Below are 7,098 nucleotides of genomic sequence, written 5' to 3' on the forward strand. Positions count from 1 at the left end.
GGATGGAATAGCCCCAGAGTATATAACGCTAATCCTGGTAGTAGGACAAAACACACATGCAAAAGGAAATTGGAAATGTGTTGGTGTAATGTCTTTTTATATGGACTTGTATGTGACCTGTGTGTAATATGTGAGTCTTCACCTTCAATTAATTAAAGGAGAAGTGAAGAATCCACATGCATTACAGTTGTGCTTATTTGGCAGCAGTTGCAGTGATTGAGCAAAAGCATCAGGGAAAAAAAAACATGCTTTTCAGGTCAAGATACGTGAGTACCTGCTATAGAATCTGTGTGGGGGCAAGCTTTAGTGAATTTATGGTTAGTGTTTGTGAGAAATTTCACTTTTTGGATGTTTCATTCTGTTAATTTTTTCTCAGGAAGGTACAGTGGCACAGTGTTCAACATTGCTGCCTCACAGCTCAGGTCACATTTTTGGTCAGTCCATAATCAGTCCAGCATAGTTGGCAAATGTTTCCTTAGCTGTCAAGGACACTTAAAAGACCACTAGAGCATTAGAATTCACTCAAAATTAGGTCAGTTTCTCCTCCCCTATTGATTTTAGTGCATTTTGTGGAGTTCCCAAATATTTCCATGATTTTCGCTGAACTTGAGGCAAAGTGACTTCAGTAGGGATTGCTCTTCACTATTAATTGCATTTCAGGCAGACAAACTGGTCTTATTGTGTATGATAGCATTGTTATTTTTTTTTTTTTACAAAATAGTTCACAGTTGTACAGCAATTAAGGAATGGATGAATACAAAAAAAGAGTTAAATGCAGAGTGTGCAGAAGAGTCAGCATATCAGTCTGCAAGATGTGTAAGAAAAGATTTAAAGGTGTAGTTTGTAATATGATGAAATGTATCATGTTCATTTGATTTTTTTATTGTGCTATTGAATGACAAGGCAGAAAGAGAAGAAAAAAATATTTTAAAAATCAGAGGTAAAAGAGATAAAAGGAATATGTACAAGATACTGTATCTCTTTTTCTATTTCTGGCTGACATGTCAGAACTATAAAAACATACATTTCATTTTATGAGAAAAGATCATAGGTTAGCAAAGGTGAACAGAAACTAAACTTCACATTCTCTGTATAGTATGTGGTTCAGACATTGTAACAGACTATTTTTCATAAACAACACAAACACACTTCCTGCAATATGTAAAGATGACAGGAGATATGTAAGTATATGTAAGTATATGCAGATGCAGGACAATAAACAACCAACATAAATGAAGGGAGCACTAATTATTTGAATTACTGTACGTGAATTATATCTTCCCTTCTTTATTCTTGTCTTAAGAAGATGGTTCAGCCCTTTTCTAGTGTTATGTTTCTCAGTGAGTTCCTGCTTTGACAGCAGTGCTGATTCATCAGCACTTGCCTGCCCCCATAGTGAGTGTGTGTGTTTGTTTGAGGCTGCAGTGTGTTTGTATGATGACAACTGCTGAGATTTAATGGAAGGTGAGATTGAGTTTTCTATTAAATTTGGGAGGCAAAACTTATAAAAGCTAAATACTTATCCTTTATACAGTTTCTATATGAAAATTTCCTTTACATGTACAGTGTACGTATGCTGTATATTTATTTATGCATTTAGCAGATGCTAAACGTCTTACAAAAGAGGTCACAGTGTAATTGAGTAAACCTCAATCTGGGGATTGTTCTAAGACAAGTGTCACAGAACAAGGTTACAAAATTGACTGTCAGAAGTGGCCAGTACAGAATGACACAACAGAACAATATACGAGCAGTTAGTTACCTTTTTCTTAGGTACTAAGAACTTTGCATTAAAACCATTATCAATTAGAAAGATACAGTACTGAAAGAGCAACAGTCTTCAAATGATTCTTACACACAGTAAGGGAGTCAGCAGTTCAAGTAGAGGTGGGCAGCTTGTTTCACCAGCTAGGAATTACACATGAAAAAGTCTGGATGGAGATGTGATTCCATGTAGATGTGTTATCACCAGATACCATCCATTAGCAGACCTGAATGGGAGTGAAGGAGCATAAAACCTGATGAATGCGTTCATTGACATAAGTGCTGACCCATTGACTATTCTGTGAGCAAGCACTAAGGATTTAAACTTAATGTGTGCTGCTACAGGAAGACTTAGTAGTGACCTGAAATGACAAATGATATGCACTTGTCTCAGCTAGTCGAATACAAGATGTGCTGCTGCATTTTGAATCATCTACAGTGGCTTTGGCATTACTTGCAGATACCTCTGCCAGTAAAGAGTTGCAGTAATCAAGATACGACAAGAGCAATGCTTGGACCAGACTTTGTGCTGCATAGTCCATCAGATACAGTCTGTTCTTACAGATGTTTTGCAGAGTGAATCTGCAGAAACGAAAAACAATTGAAATGTCAATGAAGGAGAGACGACCGTTGATCCTCACTCCAAGGTTGTGTACTGACTTTGTGTAAGTGATAATGAACCAAGCTTTATAGAGGTAAGGTGTTGAACAGGAAGACTGGTTGGGATAACAAGGAGCTTCACCTTTGTTATTTTAAGCTGAAGACAGTATTTCTTTATCCAAGATGAGATATCAGTGAGACATGGTGAGAATCTTAACATATCTCACTGACATCTTTCTATTATAAAAAAAAATCTTGGATGGAGACAAGATGTGATTTTCTTGGAGAGACACTTATACGTCCCGTGAGACGAGTCCACCCTGGGGCCGGAAATAAAGGACAAAGAGCAGATGACAAAGTAAAACGTCATAAACAATTCAAAAATGTTGGTGCGGTACACATGCAGAACAGGTTAGAGATCATGGAAGTATGAAAATTTGAAAGTCTCAAAAAAAGGATAGGAAAGATCATATTAGCGCAAACAAATGGAAATTATTACTCGGTGAAATAACGGAACAGCAAAAAGTGATCAAATATATTGTTCGGATTTAAACTTTAAGTCGGAAACTTGTAGATCATCTAATTCGTGTTGCCAGCAAAAATTCAATGCAATTTTGAAGAAAAGTTAATTCCAAATATTGTTTTTACTAAAGTTTTAAAGTAAAAGTGAAAATAATGCATATGTAAAAACTCCCATGAAAAATAACAATCTCTTAAAATTGTATATCCAGTTAACCAAACCCAGGGGTGGGCGAACGAAGTGAGATATACATGTAAATGTTAAGATATTTGCTGGCATTACCCTAACTCTGAAGATACAATGAATCGTATGAACTAATGTACTTACTGTATTCTTTGCTTAGTTCATGTTGTCTTAAAGAATGAAGATGATGCTTTGTCCTAACTTCTTCAAAGCCCACAGGGAATCTTTCTCTGGCACATGGGGAAAGACGCAGTGCACGCTTTGCATTTCTTTGTCCAGATCCTTTTCTCTTTCTTAGATTTGGTTTCACTTTGTTGTTAATGGCAGTACTGTAGTCATAAGGTTTGACGTTTCACGCGCAGTGACCCTCTTTTGCTTACATTAAAAAACATCTGCTGGGAATTGTTGATTAATCATCTCTTTTCTTCCAGGTATGTACATTGCTTTTATGTGTAATATTTTTTCTGCACCTCACTGACCTGTTGTTTGGCTGGGATGAAAATGACACCCAAGCCCAAGTCATTTATAAATGGTTTTCCACTTTGCTACAGGTCACACCCTAGGCAGTAGAACTACTGCTATAGAGAAGAAATTAAAGCCAGATTTTCATTGTAGTAGATAGTGGAGAACTAGTATTGATACTGAGCTATAAAAGAAGAAGTTGGCATTTTCACATTGGTTTCTTGTGAGCACATAAGTCCAAGTTTTTTGTAGATAATTGCGGAAAGGGTTTTGCCTGTCAAGGTTGGCAAAGGTTAGTTATGAGTTATTTTGCTCACTGACTAGGGTGATAAACAGTTCAAAACCAGGATGTCTCTGAGCCTGGATATGCCAGCACCAGTGTTACTTGACTTACGATTAAGGCACTCTTATCAGACAGAGACCATGTTGCTACATTTCATAGAGTGATCCAATGAAGCCATTCCACAGGAAACTCAAACTCTGGCTGAAATTCTATGCTATGTGTCAATGAAGTGAGCTTCCAGAAAACACTCTCATGGACTAAAATGGAATGCGCTCAGATGCGCTCGAGCATTTGAACAGAAAATGTTTCCTCACTCATTCATTGGCTATGAGTTCTGCCCACTAAGAGCTCACTCGTTGCCTAACATTGGGACTCACATGATAGTGATAGTGCAAAGTTCACTGAGAAGCTTGTACAGCCAAAGAAAAGTGAGTGAAAACATCAGGAAGAGAATATGCCTCAGCCTTGTGCATTTCCACATCTGAGCTTGTTCGATTTTAGCTCACAAAAGCATTTCCTGAAGTGACTTTTTCACAATATTTTAATAAAAATACATGTATTTGGGGTTTTTAAAGCATACAACTGGATGACTGGTTACTGCAGACTTACATTGTATCAGAGACAATTTTGTCCCCATTCTCCATGAAAACGAGAGATTAAAAACTGTCCTTATGATCACTGCAAACTACATTGGGTAAGTAACAAATTAAAAAATGCAATTTTTGGGTGGAGTACTGTATTCCATTAAGGCAAAATAAGATTGTGGTTACAGTGAGTGGGAAAGTTGTCATGTCAACCTGTGACTTTCAGAAGAAGGAACACTTTGGAGTTTGAAATGACATTTGCAGATAGAACTCGTACAGCCTATAATCAGAGGCTGGGGGTATGCCAGAGTTGGTCATAGACTTCAGAAAGCAGAAGGCAGACACTATGCTGTAATCTACATCACAGCAGCTTTAAATTTCTTGGGGTAAACATAATTTGGCAACGCAAGTGGACACAGCACATTTTGTCTCTTGTCAGAAAGGCTCACCAGCACCTCTACTTGCTCAGATGTCTGAGGGCAGCTCACATATCTCAATTTTTGTCACAGACTTCTGCAGGTATATGGAATAGTCCATCCTTATTGGCAGCAAAACATCCTGGTATATCACCTACCTGACTCAAGAACATAAAGCAGTGCAGAGGATGGTGAAGACAGCACAGAATATCATCAACACCCAGCTGCCTTTCATTCAGAAAAATATACTTATCTCTATAAATGTACATGCATATTGTGGTCAAGTGAGAAATGATACTCTGGAGAGAATAAATGTTGGGGTAGCAATCTGGTCATTCCCATTTAATTCCCAAAAGCTCTTTTGTAAAGTCAAAATAAACAGACACTCCAGGGCACAAATGTAATTAAAATAAAAGTAGATTGCCTTTTTGCTCTTAAGAAAAGGTCTTCATGGAGGTGGGTCATGAGGATGGAGCTCCATTCTGCTGGATGCTTTGATCATAGAGTGATGCCTTCTTGTGGTGGCCTTGGAACTTATTGGACCAGACCAGAAGTGCCGTGGTTAGCTGCCGCTGAGTGTGTTCTTGGCACTGTAGAGGGAAGGGAAGAGGAGATGATTAGTGGCAGTGTCCCCTCTCATCCTGGGGGGGTATTACGTACCTTAGATGAGCCTAGTGGTTGACCCTCTGATATGATTGTGTGACAGTATATATTAGAAATGCACTGTATAATTAAAAACCTCAGGCATCCTGAATATCTACGTTTCTCACTCCTCCCTCCTGTCAAAAAGAAGGCAGCACCATAAGCACATGCACCAGTAGTTTCAGAAACAGCTTTGACCACACATTCTAAGGTGGCTGAAAAGTCAATCATAAAAATTCTAATACTTGACTATATATACAGTACAGTATATACTGTATATGTTGCATGCTATGTATACTTTATATTATTTTTATTGCACTTTTGTAAAGTGTTCTGAGGAAACATGTAAGTAATAATGTCATTATACCATTTACAGAAGACAATGAATTGCAAGACATTCAGCTGGCAGAAAAGTACATTGGCAAGAGGCTAAAGGGATTATTTATAGAGGGAATGTGCAAGAGAGATAGCGAGAGAACTGGAGTGAAACCTGGTTGATCTTGAGAAAGCCATTGTTATTTGGAAAAATTGAGATGCGTAAGCCGACGAACTGCCTTAGCTGATGAACAGACCTCTGTTTATTTTTGTTTTCCCCCTTCCTTGTTGTAGAGATCACCCTTTTTGTTATATGTCCTCATTATATCGTAATGACTAGGCTCTGCGCCCTTACTCAATTGCTTTTATATCCTTTATTTGTACAAAAAGACAAACTTTAATAAGCTTAACCAATGCCAAGCTCACCTTCCTTCTTTGCCATAAAACCCATTTAAAGTCAAAACCATGTGACTTACCTCATAAACAAGCCCACGGTCCTCTTTATTGATTAAGTAATCCCTGAAAATCATGTGCCGACACAACTGTTTTTTGTAAATTATTTCAATAGTTTAACATGAAATAATGTTTTTGGCAATGTAAAAAATAATATACTGTATTAATGTATATCTGACACTCTTGTTTCCTTGAAATGATGACAGTGAAAAGAGGATGCTTCATCTGCCTCTAATGTGTAGTGAAAGAGAAAGGAATGAGTAAAGCTGTTGTGGTGGTTAGTTTCTTTGTTTTTTTTTTCTAAAATTTGGTGTTTTAAAAACATTTTTGACACTGTAATATTTACATTAGATATAGTAATTAAGCAAATCAAGTGAAGCTTTACATTCATTTAGGTTACTTTGAAAATGAACATTAAAAAAAAATAAAAGTCCAGCCATTTATGTGAAACAATTAAGGGCAGGGGCGGCACGGTGGCACAGTGGTAGCGCTACTGTCTCACAGTAAGGGGACCTGGGTTCGCTTTCCCTGCATGGAGTTTGCATGTTCTACCCATGTCTGCATGAGTTTCCTCCGAGTGCTCCGGTTTCCTCCCACAGTCCAAAGACATGCAGGTTAGGTGCATTGGCGATCCTAAATTGTCCTGTGTGTGTGTGTGTGTGTGCCTCCTGCGGTGGGCTGGTGCCCTGCCCAGGAATTTGTTCCTGCCTTGCACCCTGTGTTGGCTGGGATTGGCTCCAGCAGACCCCCGTGACCCTCTGTTAGGATATAGCGGGTTGGAAGATGACTGACTGACAGTTAAGGGCATCAACACTGGCACTAATGGGGTTTATAATAAGACTGCATGCAATAAGGATTTACTTCACCTTTTATTGA

Source organism: Polypterus senegalus, chromosome 14, assembly GCF_016835505.1.
Source record: "Polypterus senegalus isolate Bchr_013 chromosome 14, ASM1683550v1, whole genome shotgun sequence".
Classification (NCBI taxonomy): domain Eukaryota; kingdom Metazoa; phylum Chordata; class Cladistia; order Polypteriformes; family Polypteridae; genus Polypterus; species Polypterus senegalus.